At 37.4% G+C, this 17,326-nt stretch overlaps 1 protein-coding gene across 1 annotated transcript in view; it reads left to right on the top strand.

Moving 5' to 3' along the window:
* ABCA12 (ATP-binding cassette, sub-family A (ABC1), member 12) overlaps positions 1-17,326 on the top strand; it is a 224,601-nt gene that overhangs the window by 59,146 nt on the left and 148,129 nt on the right. The gene's annotated exons all lie outside the window — the stretch shown is intronic.

Genomic DNA, 17,326 nt, shown 5'->3' on the forward strand with positions numbered 1-17,326 from the left:
GTTAGTCTCCCTCCAACTCCGATGTCAGTGCTGTTGTACACCATGCAGTATCTGTCTTTTTGTGACTGAGATATTTCACTCAGCATAATGTCCTCCAGGGTCACCCATTTTGAATATTATTGCATGAGTTTCTTGTTTTTCAATTCCATTGTGTGAATATACCACAGCTTCTCCATCCATTGTTTGTTGATGGGCACTTAGGTTGTTTCCAAGTCCTTGCTATTGTGAACAAAGCTGCAATAAACATGAGTGTGCATCACATGCCTTCTTGACTAACTGCATTTACATCTCTTTAGAATATACTTAGGAGTGTAATTGCTCCCACGTAGTTTTTGTTTCTTTTTTCTTCTTTTTATGATTATTGAACTTTTGGTTAATGTTTCATTTTGATATTGGCATAGAGAAGTCAAATCCTAGAGTCACAGTTTTAAAATTGTAAAAGAAAGATAGTAGTCTAGAAGTTATTATACTCTTTACATACAATAAAGATGGGGTGACTGAGTTTGTTTTACTGTATGGTGAATCCTGTATTTTTCCATCTCTCAATCTCTTTAAGGGTTGTTGTTATGTAATTCTGAGTCAGAACTGACTCCTAGGGGCCCTCCGGTGAGTTTTCAGAGGCTGTAAATTACAGTGGAGGAGATGGTCCTCGAAGTAGCAAGTGGATTAAAACCTTGAGCTTTAGGGTTGACAGTGAAACTTCTTCCTACTAGGTCACCAGAGCATCCTCTCCAAGGGTAGGTACAGGACCCACAGTATTTCCACATGGTTTAAACAAAAGGTGTTCAAGACCTATCTGTGTACTGAATGAATGAATGATGACAATGAATAGCTGGTGTCGACACACATATTAAAACATTTTAAAAAAACCCAAGAAATCATAAAAACCATATTAGAACATACTTACCAGCTAGAACTGCATAAAAGACTGAGAAAAGTTAAGAAATATGAAGAATTACTTTGTAAAAGAGTTAGCAAGCATTCTAAGACAAACAGTGGTCATGTAGTAAAATCAGACAAATCTGTAAGATCTGTAATCTCTCAATGACACAATCATTGAAGGGAAAAGGTATTAACACAAAACTTTTGGACTGCATTTTTGCACACTGTGGAGACAGTGACTTGAACTTGCAATGAAAGGCGGAGGAATCCGGGGCAATGAGTAGGCTTCCTTCCCTCCACCATCATTAAAAAAAGAATTCTAAGGAAACTCAGTTACAATAAAGCTGCATCATTCGTCATCAATTGTGAGCATCTCTTTAAAAGGCTGCCAGCTGGCTAATGGCTAACATGGTTGGGTCTTTTTTTGTTAAATGTGAAGAGAGAGATCTTGGGAATTCACATTAAGTACAGGCAAATTTTTCCTTTATCAGAATAAAGAAATCACTACCCAGGCAGCTCACATGCTATAGTTTAATAAAAATAAAGCATGTCCTTTCTAATTTGCCATGATACCTCAAAAGATTTTGCTGAACACTTCTAGTTAGGAAAAGCCAGGTGTTGGAACTTTTTGTGATCTTCCCATAAGACTTTGATCTAAGGTCCTATTAAATACATTGAGATATGACTGAATTGAAGATAAAAGGTCAGATCCCAGGATAGCTCCAAAAAGCAGTTGAGATTAGCAGATAAGTAAAACAACAGCGTGGTTTCAGTATAAACAGTGGGTTGACTGTTAGAAACCTAGAAGTATTTTTACAGCACGTTGATTAATAATTCAGAGGCAGTGCAAATATATAGCACCCATTTGCCAATAACAAAGTTTGGAGGAGTATGAGAAACTCTTGAAGGACTTAATTAGCTTAGTAATGAAGTAAACACAATGGTAAATGATGCTCAGTGGAGAACAGATCGAGGTAATATATAACAGAACAGTCTGGTTTCATGCATTTAGTGAATTTGAATCAGTCACGCCTCTGAGGGGAAGTTTGGATAGTATCATAATAAGCAAGACAGGGAGAATACTGGTGAGTGAGTGTAACCAAGTCTAAGTGAATGAGTCACCCACAAAACTTGAGACAAGCAAATGGAATTTGTCAAAACAGAGAGCATTGTTACAAAGTCAATTGTTATTTGTTGAGTCAGCTTATAGATAAGATCGTAATGAGATTTCTCAAGATCTTTAGTAACATAGAGACAAAGATATGGCTGTCTACTTCCAAAAATAATAATCTTGGAAACCTTATGAGGAAGTTCTACTCTCTTGCTGAATCAAAATTGACTAGATGGCAGTGGGTTTATGGTAAAATCTAGAAAAGATCAAATGCAATTCTAGTATATTATCATAAAGAACATATATGGAATATTACAAACATATTGACAAGCATAGAAAAAAAATACCCTTCCTTTTCTAGAGCCACCACCCAACTTTGCTGAATCCTTTAATTTTTTTATTTTTTTAAATTATTTTATTTTATTATTTTGTGCGAGTGTACCGTCAAATCAGATCTGACTGGTACAGGAGGAGATTGTCCCTCTTTCCCCGGCAGAGCATCTGGTGGATTTGAACCGTGCACCTCTAGGATTGTAGTTGCAGCTCTTTACCACTAGGCCACCAGAGCTCCCGGAATCCTTTAATTTTGAACCACATTTGTTTCAGAGCTGTTTTGTTTTCTTTAAGAGAACATCAGGCATCATTGAGACACCTGATTAGCTTTCTCAGATCCCATTTCTTTTCTTCCCATTCCACCTGTCTCTCTTCCTCTAAATTGACAGCCTTTATCACTAATTCAGTGCAAAGCATTTCCTTTCTCCCTTGCTTATGTTACATACATTTTTTTTTCTATTTCTTGATATACCTAACAATGTGTTCTAATATCCATAGGCAGGTTTTAAAAATTGTCTATAATTGATAACCTGGTCCAGCATCCTTTTACACCATAATATTCTGGCCCATGATTATATTTTACCTTCAACAATAGTAACCCTTATATTTCATACATTTCTTCCCACAACTTTGTTTTGTTGATTTTGGTGTATAAACATATCATATCATAACCTACTTATTCATGTCCCTTTCATGAGTATTCTGGGCCTTTTTTATTTGTTACTAATAACACTGTGATGGATATTCTTTCCTATGTCTCTGAGTGCACCCCTGGTCTCTGAGTGGCACAAATCATCAGTGTTGGACTGCTAATGCAAAGGTGGGAAGTTTGAATCCACCAACTGGCACTAGAGAAGAAAGGTCTATGTCCATGGAGATTACAGTCAAAAACCTTTCTTGTTCTTTTACTGTGATCTGAGTGAAGATTTGTAAAGCAAGTTGACTCTGAATAAAGAGTCCCAAATATGAATCACAATGTTCACAATATAATCACTCACACTCTTTCCCTCTTCCTCTCTGTAACTCTTATTTCTATTATCCTTCTATCCTACCCTTTCCTGCCTTCAGGGATTTCTCTGTGGGAAAATTCTGAGTTTTAAAAAATCTTCTTTCCGTGCTCGCTTCGCAGCACATATACTAAAATTGGAATGATACAGAGAAGATCAGCAAGAAGTGTTAAAAAAAAAAATCTCCTTTCCTTGGCATTTTTAAGGAGTGAGTGTTTCCCTAATGTCAGTGACCACACACTAGATTTGTGTGTTGTTTGGCTGGAAGATGGGCCACGAGGTGGACTTTGTTCTAGTTTTGAAGGGTAACTAAGGGCCATAGTCCTGGGGATTCTGTGGAACCAATAAGCCTGCCTTTTTTTTTATGCTTCGGAGTTTTGTTCCACATTTATTTCCTTTCATCGTCTTCAGGGTTTTTATTGTGATACCTTTGGGAGAGGTCAACAGTGTTGGTGGGCACTCTCTCTCTCTTTCTGGTCTCAGAGTTACTGACATTGAGGTCTTCATAATTGATTAACTCTTTGGACTAATTGTTTCAGTACATTTGTGCTTCCCCTCCCCTTTATTTGGAACAAGAAAAACTAACAATAGTTATTTTACTCACTGTTGTTGTTGTTCATGTGTACTCGGAACTGACCCATAGCTGACCCTCCAGCGGGTTTTCAATCGCATGGGAGATCGCCCATTCTCCTGCAGAGCAGCTGGTGGCCTCTACTTACCAAAATGGAATATAAATCAGCTGACCTTTATGTCCACGCTGTGACCCCAATACCCAAGAAAACATTATGAGCTGCTCTACTCTTGTAACACATGGCGTCTTCATGACTTGGACTCATTGGCAGTGGATTGTGGCGTTGGCACAAACATGTGCATTTGTCTTTGTATAAAGCGGGAAGTGTCGACGTTTAATCTTTATTGAATGTGGTAACATGCTCTCCACAGTGTTTTTACCAATTTGCTTTTCCCTACTAGGGAGTGAGAGTTCTCATCACTCCATAATCCTCATCAGCTCTTGGTTTTGTCAGACTTTATTTTTTTTTTTTACATTTGCCAATGTGAAATCTCTTGGCTTCAGTTTGTCTGATTCTGAAGTACTTTATATTAAACGAGAAGAAGAATTTCCTCAGCGTAAGAAATATGTTCACTACTCCTCGGGAAAATCTCATTGGGGATTTTGCTCTACATTATTGCTTTCCCCCACCCTAAGGAGCAGCAGCAATTTTGATGAAAAATGGTCTTCAGAGAAGGAGAGGAAAACCTCAGCGATATGTTGTGGGTTGGCAAACAAGCTACAGGTCCCCAAAGTTGTCTCTCTGCGATTGGCAGAGGTCTTGGTAAGAGACTCTTTTGTTTAGGCAAAAAGTTAAAGCTGACAAGAAGATGAGGTCGCTACCTGTCAGCACTGCCGCTTGAAAGAAGGGGTTGTGACATGCATTTTCCACCGGCAAGTTGTCATGTGTATCGTTTGTACGTAGACAGAATATGAATACCAAAGACCTAAATATTACACAGGCTGTGAAGGCGTGATAGCATCCAGAAGCAGACCCTGTGCCTCCCAAAGGAATAGACCATCTGTTGATTTTGGGAAGTTGCTAAGCTTCTGTCTTTGTAACTAAACTCTCAAATTCTTCCTTTATATTGTCTAATTTTTTTTAAATAGCAGTAAATACTAACAAATATTAATTGGCTTTTATTTTTGCAACTCTACACACTGTCTTGTGATAATAGTCAAGTTAGATTCTCAAATGAAAAGAAATTCTTTGTAGCATATCTTAATAGGAACAGTTACTGAAAAATCTTATCTTCTTATTGTTATTCCTAGTGGATTATAGGTATAATATTTTAATTCCCCAAAATAGTTTTCATCTTATATTAAGTACTTCATACTTCAACATGTGGCTTCCTAGGGGATTCATCTACTGGCAGTATTTGTGATGGATGAGGTGGTAGAGATATTTTTTTTTCCTGCATAAATGATGAAATGATTCAAGTAGAGTGCTATGATGCATAATAAAGCATCTGCATATCTATGGTGCCTTTTAACTCTTGCTCCTGTCTGATTCTTCACTCATCAAAGAAAAATCTGAAATTTCTACCACTGTGTAGCTCCTGACAATACAGAGCTTTGCTCAGATCACCAGAGAGGAAAAGATTGTGAAGAAATTAGAGACCTTTTTTTCCCCTTCTGATTAACCTCCCAACAACTTATCACTATTTTCATCACCTTGCTCATTCACTGTTGTAGTCACAGCACCATGAAGGCAGTGCCCTAGCATATAGTAGGTCTCCCTTTATCTAAGTGGTGAAGGAAGAACAGCAACTCCCCAGTTTGCTTTATATGCCATTCTCCCACGACTAAGAGTAATTTGAGGGCTGGTGATCCACTTTGGCTGACACATGTTGAATGAGGTCAAGCACAATATTGACTAAAGAAGAAAAACTCAGTGCCCAATCGATAAGCCAGCTGTTACTGAGTCGGATCTGACTCTTGGTGACCCTGTGTGGGTCAAGGGAGAGCCATGTCCCCTAGGATTCTCAATAGCTGTGTAGAAGTTAGTCTCTGGGCCTTTCTTCTGATGTGTTCCTGGGTGACTCTAACCTGCAACCTATTGGTTAATAGCCAAGTAGACTAACGGCTTTTACCACCTAGTGTTTCCCTGCTTCCTGGTAGGTACTAATTCCTCTTGATATAAGAGAAGTTGTACCTTTGCCAGTACATTTATTGATTCTCATTATTTTATGGACTTTAAAAACTGAATAAATGATCATGTTTCTTTAGTTCCTCAAGTTGCTTAATCCATTTAGATGAAGATTTACAACTAAACTCTAACAAGGCATAGACTTCTTTTTTTTTTAAGGTACAGACTTTTGCCATTTAATTTTTGGCTGACTTTGTTTTTTTTCTACCTTGGTTTAATCTTCTTTTGATTTTTCTCAATACTCTATTTTATCCTATAAGAAATGTGGTTGCTGTGAAGCTTAAAACTGTGACACTGATGTGTTAGATGCCATGGTGGACAGTGTTTGGTGGAGCTCCCCAATTAAAACAAGCTTGGAAGCAGGAGTGGCATCCATTTCCGTAAATAGCTTGCCTCTGAAAATCCTATGAACCTGGACAGAGGATGAAAGTCACACAAGTGTTGAGGACTTTCCTTCATGGGGTTGTTATAAGTCGCGTACGACTCGACGACACTTAACAACTTAACAACAACATAAGGAATGTGTGCTATTATAAACCTCCTCACATTTACTCGAAATTTAATTCTCTATCTAAGCAATGTCATAGATAGGTTTTGCTCACAGATTCCCACAAATAGTAACACACAAAGCTAAGCTGTTTGCTGAATGACCACTGCAACAATGGATGTGGGCATGATGGAGTTTGTGAATTGGCACAGGTTAGGGCAACGTTCAGATCTGCTGCTCACAGGGTCTCTGTGAGTTGTAGTTGACTCGTTGACATCTAACAAACAAAAATCAAGTTCATGAATTTCACAATTTACAAATAGGCTTTAATACTGTAAGACTGGAAGCCAAATTATTTTCTTCTGTAAAAAGTTCCCTCCTTGAACCCTATGTACAACTGATTGACACATTACCTAATCCAATACCAACTCTAAAAATAGCAGTGGAGCATTTCCAAAACATACCCCTTGGATATTAGTTCTCCATATATTGTACAGTGTTGACTTAAAAATAAGATAAAGAATATTCCAAGGTCTATGATACGTGGGTGTGTGATATTAATCAAAGTTATTCAAGGTTTTAACTGAAAAAACTTCTCAGAGTCTTTTAATATGCAAATATATTCTGACTTTCCTGGAACAGAGGAAAAGAGACTGCTGTTTCTTTAACCCATTTAGTCCCAGAGTCTAATTGGCAGGAGTCCCTGATGCTTCCACCACCCCATCCCTCCTCTCCTCAACAGCACATTGGAGACCATGGTACTGGAAGAAGGATTAATTCTGCAGTTCATTCTCTCAGTTGACATACATCGATGCCTGGGTGATATGCAAAGCAGTTAGCAATTAGCACAACTTTTTTCCCCCTCCAAAATTAGACAGATGCAATGGCCCTGGGGGATATTCCTAGAATACCCTGGCCCTTTACTACATATTAGTTGGTATCACTGGATTATAGAAAAGAGAAAAACTGAAACTAGTGGGATTTGGTATAGTATCTCCCAAGCTAGTAGCATACAAGTTTTTTGATATTAGCAATTAGCTTAGCTATACCAGTGTGTACCCATCTGTACATCATCCTTTACCAAGACATTTTTGTTGTTGTTAGCTACATTGGAGATATAAAAGTCTATTTTATAAGGAGAAGGCCCCACAATGACATAAGAATCTAAGGTTCATTTTTAGTTTAACTCATGTTTTGACTTAAAAATTCAAATAACTGTCCTGGAATCAATTTCAACTCAAAGTGACTCTCCACCAAGCTTCTGAGACTGTAAATAAGTCTTTATAAGTGAAGACAGCCCATATTTCTCCTATAGAGAAGTTGGTGAATTTGGACTATCGACTCTTTGGATAGTAGTTAACATGCTATGTCCTAGGTCACCAGGACTCTTTATGTTTACATTTGTTTTTGTTATTATGTCCTGTTGAGTTGCTCACAACTCACAGTAACAGTAACTCTATATTCAACAGCCCTGGATTCTGCTCTATCCTATACTAATCTTATTGTCTCTGACACAACATACCTCGTTACCTCAGTCACTGAATCAATCCATTTCATCGAAGGTTTTCCTCTCTTGTGCTGACCTTTCACCCTCCCAAGCATGTCGCTCTCCAAGGACTGGTTCCTCTTTGCAATATGCCCAAAGTATGCCAGACAAAGCCTCAGAATCCTTGCCTCCAAAGAGAACAGCCTGATTTCACCCTCTGCAGGATAAACTGTTTGTCATCCTGGCAGTCCATGGAATATTCAATACTGTTCTCCAGCATCACAACTCAAAGACATCAATTCTCTTTCTATCATCCCTAGTGATTGTCCAATTTTCTGACATATAGCAAAAAATTGTGAAGACTCTGTACTGGATCAGGTGCATCTTAGTCTCCAGATTGATGTCATTGCTCATTTAGATGTCATTTAGTACTCTGTAGAGGTCCCATACAGCAGACTTTCCCAATGCAATTAGTCTTTTGACTTCCTGGCTGCTAGTGCCAAGAGTGTTGATTGTGGAACTAAAGCTGTTAACAATCTCAAACTCTTCGTGGTCTATCATGATGCTGCCAATAGGACCAGTGCTAAGAGTCTTTGTTTTCTTGATACTAAGCTTCAATCCATTATTTAAGGCTACACTCCTTAGATTTAGACAGAGAAAAACAAGCTGTCAAAATTCTCTTTGCAAATGACCCTAAGAGGAAGATTTTTAAATGCACTCATGAATCCTTGATAGTAAAAGAAAAACATCAGAAAAGCAAAATATTGGTCACTGTTTGGCCCATCTAACAAGATGACAAGTCTTGTTCACTCAAAGTAAACCAATAGAACTAAACATTCTTCACCCCATGAGAATATTTTATGTAGTATGGGATACTTATTTTTGAATTTCGTTGGTTTTAGCCCATGGGCATGTAAGAATTACTGTTATGTTTCTTGAACTTTCAGTCAAATCACTTTGCTTAAAATTAAAATAGGTCAGGTCATGGCTGTTGCAACCACCACCCACAAGGGCCTACAAGGGCCTCTTTAGCATTTAGAATGGAAGACCTTTCTTATTCTGGACACTTGGTGAGGTGAAGTTATGAAAACATCCAAGATAACCAAGTTCATTCAAGTATGAATTCAATTCAAGTATATACTTGAGGGTCAGAGAACTAACATCCAAGGAAACTACAAAGTCTTTAGTTCAGATTGTTTCATTCTCTTATCTTTAAGAAGAAAAAGAAGAGAGTAACAACACAAGTATATAAAGAAATCAGGAATCTCTCTACCTCCTGTCCATCATTTTATAACTTAAACCTTAAAATGATCTCAATAGAAATGTTTTTTAAACCTTTCATAACCTGTCTAACTACAGTAGTTGGCAGAAACTCTAAGGGATGTGGAGATATGAAAATATCCCAGGATGTAGGACACCATCCCAAACGGCACACAAGGTTCCTACTTGTTCTTTGAGGCTGTAGTTATTAAATGTGTGTGAATGTCAGCCTTTGAGTACAGATTCTCATTAACCATGGCTTTAAAGATTAGATGTTTCACTTTACTTCTCACTGTCAGATACAGTCTAACTTTTTGCTGTTGGATCAGTACTTGGAAAAGCACCTTAACTATGAAGCAAGACTTGCCTGGGGAGGATGGAGAGGAATGCGTCATGGCCCACACCCAGAGGACTCGGTAATTGAAGTCCTACGCCAGTTGGTACAGGTAGATTATTAATTACTAGGGAGAGGACTGTCGCGCAATACTCCTCACCATTCATTGACTCAAAGTACAAAAATGGGAGACCACGTAGAGCAGTCAAGTCTTGGCCACTAAGAAGTAAACAAGACAAATGATGCAACAGCAATCTGAATAACAATGTCAACCCGGGGTTTCAAGGGACATTTTGTCTTCAGTGTTCATTACACAAACTTTATGTAATTGGTCTTCCTTGCCATGGGAGCTGAACCATTATCCACATTATTAGTGGATGTGGAAAGAGAGACATAGAGAATCTAAGGAGATTCATTGCAATCAGAAGCAAAACCAGAAGTGATACCTGCTTTCCAGGTCTCAGCTAATTCGCTCCAAGATACTGAAGCACTGTTGGACAAAAATCTTCCATGATTGTCATGTATCATATGGTTCTTGACCAGTCTCTGGCAATTTATTGTTTCTTGACCTTGTGCAAATTGGATTTCCTCTTTGAGGTTTTGTTGATCACCCTGCAAAATGGGTGACCACTTGCTTTACTTGTTTACAGGATTGTCATGGATTCATTTGAAACATTAAAATGGGAAATTCTTTCAAAAAACATGACATTTTAAAATAAATAGCTTACTGTTTATTGGAAACAGTTTCTTTTTTGGATATAATATTAATATATAATATTTCTGTAATATTTGCTTTTCTAAAACAAAGACTTCTCTGTGTGTTTTATTCAATAGAAATATGATAAGCTTGAAAACTAGGCTCTCTTCATTCAGGTATTCATGCAGAGTTTTATTGTTGTTTTTAATTGTCAAGGTAGAAAATTTCCTTTCAAGGAATGAAGTAACCTTATCTAGTACTTTACTCAGTGGTGCTAGGCACGTTCTTCTTGTTGTTAGGTGCTGTTGAGTTGAGTATGACTCATAGTGACCCATTGAACACTATCATATACCATTCTCATCATCTCTGACACACTAGAGCCCATTGCTGAGGTTGTCGTGCCAATCCATCTCATTAGAGGTGTTCCTCTCCTCCACTAACCCTCTATCTTTCCAAGTAAGTCTCCACTATCCCTTTATCTTTCCAAGTAAGTTGTTCCTTTCTAAGTAATAGCCTTGCCCAGTGACATGTCCCAACTATGAAATACAAAGCTTCTCTATTTAATCCTGACTTCTTCCCTTTGATTCTCAATGCTCTAGTGCAATGTTTCAGTTTGCTTGGCTCCACAATCAGCACTCTTGGCATCAGCCATCAGGAAGTCAAGACAAATTGCATTGGAGAAGTCTGCTGTCAGAGACATCTCCTCCAAAGTGCTAAAGAGTAACAATGCCTGTGCAGGGACTAAGGTGTGCCTGACTGAGGTCATTGTCTTTGTAATTACTTCCTATGCATCAGAAAGATGGACAATGACTACGGATGACAAAAGAAGAATCGATTATTTTGAGTCATAGTGCTAGAGGAGAGTACAGAACATGGGGACCTCCAGGAGAACAAACAGGTGTGTCTTGGAGAGTGTGATGTTAAGTTTCTCCTTGAAGGCAAAGATTTTAAAACTCCTCACATATTTTGGGCACATAGCCAGAAGGGACTGGTTCATGGAGAGGGACATTACACTCGGAAGGGTGGAGGGTCAGCTCAGAATAGGAAGACCTAAGATGAGATAGATTGACACAGAAACTGTAATGGGGGTAGGTGTGTGTGTGAGACTGGCTCAGGATAGGTAGGGAAGGGTTCAGAGCTATTGTAAATAGGGTTGCTATGAGTTACAGGTGATTCAGTGGCACACAACAACAACAACAACAACAACAGCTGTTTTATGTTAAGTTTATAGAGTCACTTTATCAGTAGTAAATTCAGATGTTTGGTAATGTGATTGATGTCAGCATTTGTTAGATAAAATTTTCAGAGAAATCAACACCTAAAGGGCCTACAACTCCACAAAAAGTGTTTTATAATTCAGTGTAAATCTGTCATTTTTTTCCATAGAGTACACGAATATAAAGCATTAAATAATTATCCAAGCACACTCAAGCATACATATTTTAACTTATGGGACTAGGACAACATTTGAGACATTCCCATATAAATAATAAAGATTAAGTTGTATATTAGACTAAAATACTAAATCATAGTCTCTCTGGCACCGTCAGGATTCATTTACCCACCCATTCATTCATATATTTAAAGATTATTTTCAGTGTGCCAAGCACTGTGCTGAGAAATGATATTTGTTTTTTTCTAATAACTAATTTTTATACAGTCTTTCAAAAAACTGAGTTTTTATTGAGTTAAAGTTTCTATCTGAAGATTCAAAGTCATATATTTTTTCAAACAGATGATTCAAAGTCATCTGTTTTGTTAAACATATTTTTTTTCAAAGTCATGATTTTTTAATCCTAGATGGAATTCATTTTTGGGGCTACGGTGTGCCAGACTGAAACTAAAGTATTTTCAGTTGCTTCATGTACATTCTAATGATGGACAGTTAATAAAGAGAGACAAAGAATTGATGCTTTGGGTAGAGAATATTGAATGTGAACTTCCAGAAAAATACACAAATCTATCTTAGAAGTACAGGTGCATGTTCCTTCGAGCCGAGGATGGGAAACTTTGTTTCATATCCTTCGGACAAGTTATCAGGAGATACCAGCCACCTAGAGCAGAACATTATGCTTGGAATAGAAGATGACTGGTGAAGAAGAGGAAGATCCCCAAGGAGATTAAGTCACACACACACACACACACACACACACACACACACACACACACACACACACTGCAACAATAAACTCAAGCATAGCAATAATTTTGAGGATGATACAAGACAAAACGTGTTTTGTTCTGTTGTATACAAGGTCACTGTGAATAAGAAAAGATTCGAAAACAAGTAGCATTTGACACTTAAAAAAACCAAAACAAAATACAACACAAAACACCCAAACATTTCACAATGACCCTCAACTAAAACAAGAGATCCCATCTTACAGAGTCTAGTTCTCCACTCAGAGTCCTAAATAGAGGCAAGGCCTTGGCCTTAAATTCAAGGTCTTATTGACTCTAAAAACGAGACTTAAATAAAAACAATCTACACAGACCCTCAATCAAAACAAGAGTGCCATTGAAAAATAAAGCAGAAGAAATATTAACTAGATTTTAGGAAATGAGGGAAGAGGAATAGAATAAGTTAAAAGAAAAATAGGAAAGGAAGAAGAATGGATTGAAGAAAACTCTTTTTAGGCATTGATAAACTACATCCAATGGAATACAGCCAGGTCCATTGACGTATAAATTGCCAATGACTAGTTTTATGCTACAGTGGCAGAGTTCGTAACTCTAATTAATACAATTAGGACCCACCATCCTAAAATGTGTAATACATGGTTTCTGATGAAAAAGGTTTTGGCCAGATTCATAGCTCTCCATTTTTAATGTTTATCATGTTTATCTGGTGGGCTAGTTAATCTATTATTGAACCCACCACCACTATTCATGATTAAGTAGGTTTGAGGTAAGATCTGAGAACTTGTATTTCTAACAAGTCCTCACGTGATGCTATTGCTGTTGGTCCTACATGTTGAACACCACAGACACACTGATCTGAATACAAACTTTTGTGATTGAAGGAAAAGGACAAACTTCATATCTTTTTTATGTAGATATGGATAGGTTTGGTTAAAATATAACACTCTTTGTTTGAAAAATGGAGAATTTTATAAGTTCTTAGAGCAGAATCTTTTTATCATGCTGATTTCAGTCTTAAGGCAATGAACAATGAATGGCATTGCTATAGTTTTAAGTTTAACTTTAAAGTTATTGCTATGTCCCTAAAAGTTTTATAATATGGTTTCAGTCAAACTCTTAAAATAACCTAGGAATAGGCCAATGATGTTGTCAGAAAGATGTATGTAACATGGACTGTATCCATTTATGAGAATCACCCATGATATGGTGGCTTCTGAGTCTCTGAGTGACTTCTCAGAGGGCTTCATTGCCTGGAGACCTGAGCCGTACGCTACCTAATAATTTTCTTCCCCTGACCCTTAACCACCCACCCGCTGCACTTCAAGACTATGTGGTAGTCTTCTGAGTTTGATCCTGCCTTGTGGCAATGGTCTATGAAACTGACAGTATCTTTAATAGTTTTGCTTTTGAAAATAGGCATAAATTATGTCTCAGGTGAGAAGTCTTTAGGGATAAATGATATACACTTTATTCTATCTGAACACTGCATCAAAAGACACTGAAAGTCACTTTATGTCTGCAAATGGCAACATGGTTTGCACAGTTATGATCTTCCTTTAACTCTACTGCTAACTTTTTGTTCTGTGAACAGGGATAACTCTTAGTCTTAGCTGTGGATGCTCCAAATGTGTCTATGGAAGATTTGTAAAAGATAAAGAAACATCTTTTTTTCCCCTTCATTATAGAATTTGGGAACATATAGTGTCAGAAATACCTTCAGAATACTATGAGGTCATGTTAAAATTAGTCATCTACAAAATGTAGGATGCCTTGATTCTCCCATTACATTGGTTGGTTACATTTTTGCATGCATAACAAAAAAGGGCAGAATGGTAAAAATACAATAATTTTTCACAAGAAAGCTATGATAGAATTTAATCTTGTTTAATCCTAGCAGCAGCCTGGAATATTGTCGTATTTTGAACAAAGTTGGTATGCCTACGGAAGTAGGCTGTGAATGCCAAAGAGTTATGAAGGATGTGAAGTTAACGTTTCACGTCTAACAGAGTACTTGAGGTACAGTAGTTACTTATCATTATGGTTCTTCTCTTATATCATGGCCTCTTCCTTTGATGAATTGTCTTTTGTTAAAAGATGATAGTAAAGGAACAATACAGTCTCAGTTTTGCCTGGTATTGGGTTGAGATCGATACATACCTAAACCAATTTCTTATTTGCACACCCTCATGGTTAACAATCAAATTTTACTTATCATGATACTGTACACAGTGGGGAGTACATACTTGAGTACCATGGGAGCTTGTTTTTAAGGACACTATTGGATAAATTATCTTTACAGTAAGAGTATCTATTTTTAAAAAATGGTTGCAGTAGGTTAGTTGCATTCAGGAATGCTGTGCGTTTAATCATAATTCTTTTAAATTTCTCTCAAATTATTTGAAAATTGTGATCAATGCCAGGAAGATAATATTGACTGCAAAGTGCCAGTGCTTCCAGCTGTTCTTCCCCTGACATCTTCTTCATCGTCCTTTATTGCTGCTGCTGTTTTCTGGGCTGGCTCAGCTACACCACCACCCTGGTGAGCAGCATAGAGCGAAAGCATTCCACTCACGTTGGAAAAGCATTTCTATTGGCTTCCTGTCTGCTTTGCAATCAAATGAGCCACCTCACATGTTTGCCACAGAGAGGAACAAGCCCATTTGCAGACAGTTCTCTCGAGTCAGGATCTGTGTAACCGACTGAACTACCTGAGTGATGAAATTCCACCAGAGAATAGTAAAGGTCATACAGTATGAATTTCACTGTGGCAGAGTTTTGTTTCAGAGGCATGATGTGAAAAGCGAACAAGCTATTTGACTGAATCTCTCTGGCTCATTTAGGGACTCACACTACAATGAAAAACATCAAAATGAATAACAAGTGATTCACTGCAGTTGATTTGTCGTGTTTTTTGGGTTTGGTTTTTTGTTGTTGTTGTTGTTGTTTTATTTTTTATTATTTTGTTTTTTGGGTTTTTTAATAATACTGGTGACAGTGCAAGATTGTGCACATAACACTGTAGTTTTGACTGAGGTTTAAGATTATATGAATCACCAGTATTTCTGGTGTGAGATAGACGGTCTGTCTAGGAAGTAGCAGTGTGTTTTTTTGTGACCTTAAGGTTTTCTGTTTTCTTCAAGTTTTATTCACGCTGTTGCTATTATCTGTATTAGTTCATGTGTGCTACTGTAACAAATTCACACAAACTTATTGACTTAACAACCACACAAATGTGTTATCTTACAGTTCTTAAAGTCACATGTCCAAAACTTGGCTTGGTGACCTAAAATAAAAGCATCCATAGGACTTCATTTCTTCTAGAAGTTCTAGGGGAGAATCCATTACCTTGCTTTTTCTACTTTCCAGAGGCCAGCTACATTTTTTACTGTGTTCCTATTCTTTATCTTCAAACCCACCAACACATCAGTTCTAGGCTCTCCATTTCTTTCCTTCTGGCAAATGTTTTTATCATTCTTGTCCCTTTGTTTCTATTTTCCTTTGTATAGATCAGCATTTCAGTTTTCTGGGTTAGATTTCTATTTATTATGTTTGTTCCTAGAATACTGTTTCACATTTTGCTGTATTGCTCTTCCTATTTCATTTTTCCTACCTTTTGTTTTTGACATGAAAATATATCTCTAGTGATATCCTTCTTAACTGGTTTCCAACTTTATGTGAAAATGAAAGTGTTGCTTCTTTTCGTTTTCCTTTTGATAATTGCCTTATAGATTTTGAATTTACCTTTTCAAAACAAGGAACTCATGAAATATTATGCTAAGTGGATGACCCTGGAAGACATTATGCTGAGTGAAATATCTCAGTCACAAAAGAACAAATATTGCATAGGGCCACTATTGTAAAACAGGACTGACATTGGGGTTGAAGGAAGACAGAGAAGAAGGGAAGGAATTATGTATACTGCATTGAAACAGATGAGGAAGAGGACTTTTTAAAAGAGATATGAGTCGCAGGTGACTCGGTGGCACATAACAACAACAACAACAACATATGATTGGATATTATTGTCATGTCAGGAGTGCAGAATGAAGGCTTCACAGTGCAGTGGACTTGGGAGGAGGGATTGCATAGCAATGAAAGAGTCTTTCTTTTACTTATCAAGGAGAATTTGCGGGGGAGAGGGTGGGCAGGGCGAAAAGTACAAAATTTAATGACTGGAAACCCTAAGTCTCTGTAAACTTTCATTAAAATGAATAATTAAAAAAAGTTATTCACTTATTCACTTTATATTTCTCCAAAAATGGATAAAATTAGGGAGCTCTGGTGACCTAGTGGTAAGAATCAGCACTGTAAAGCCGGAAGCACATGGTTTGAAACCACCAGCTGCCCCGCTGGAGAAAGATGGGAGACAAATTCTCCAGTGCAATTAAACTGGCTCTGAACACGCACCAGAGGGTCAGCTCTGGGTTGGTTCCCACTCTGTGGTAGACAACAGCAACAAGTTATTATATATCAAACCTGACTGTGGGAAGAGTTCCATTTCACACTTTGCCTATTGCTTTGACTCATGTACAGCTGAAGACAATATTTTCTAAAGCAAAAACTAAAGTGACAAACGCATTTACTATTATGATTTAAGGAACTGTGCTGTCAATTCAAAGGCACACGGTTCTAATCCACCAGCTGCTTCATGGGAGGAAATGAGAAATCTTTTTCTGTGTGATGAACAACCTCCGAAAATCCCTTGGCGGGTCAGTTATGAGTCAATAGCAACAACTATGATTTATATTCTATGTCTTTAATTGTTGAGAAAAATCTACATGTTTGGTCATATCACTTATTTTTTGTTTTAACTATGAGAAATTGCTGTGTGTGCAGGGAAAATGTTTTCTCTACTACCTTAAATTTTTTTGAAGACCACAAATATTTT

This window comes from Elephantulus edwardii, unplaced genomic scaffold (assembly GCF_000299155.1).
Source record: "Elephantulus edwardii isolate Elephantulus edwardi_28Jun2011 unplaced genomic scaffold, EleEdw1.0 scaffold00106, whole genome shotgun sequence".
NCBI lineage: Eukaryota > Metazoa > Chordata > Mammalia > Macroscelidea > Macroscelididae > Elephantulus > Elephantulus edwardii.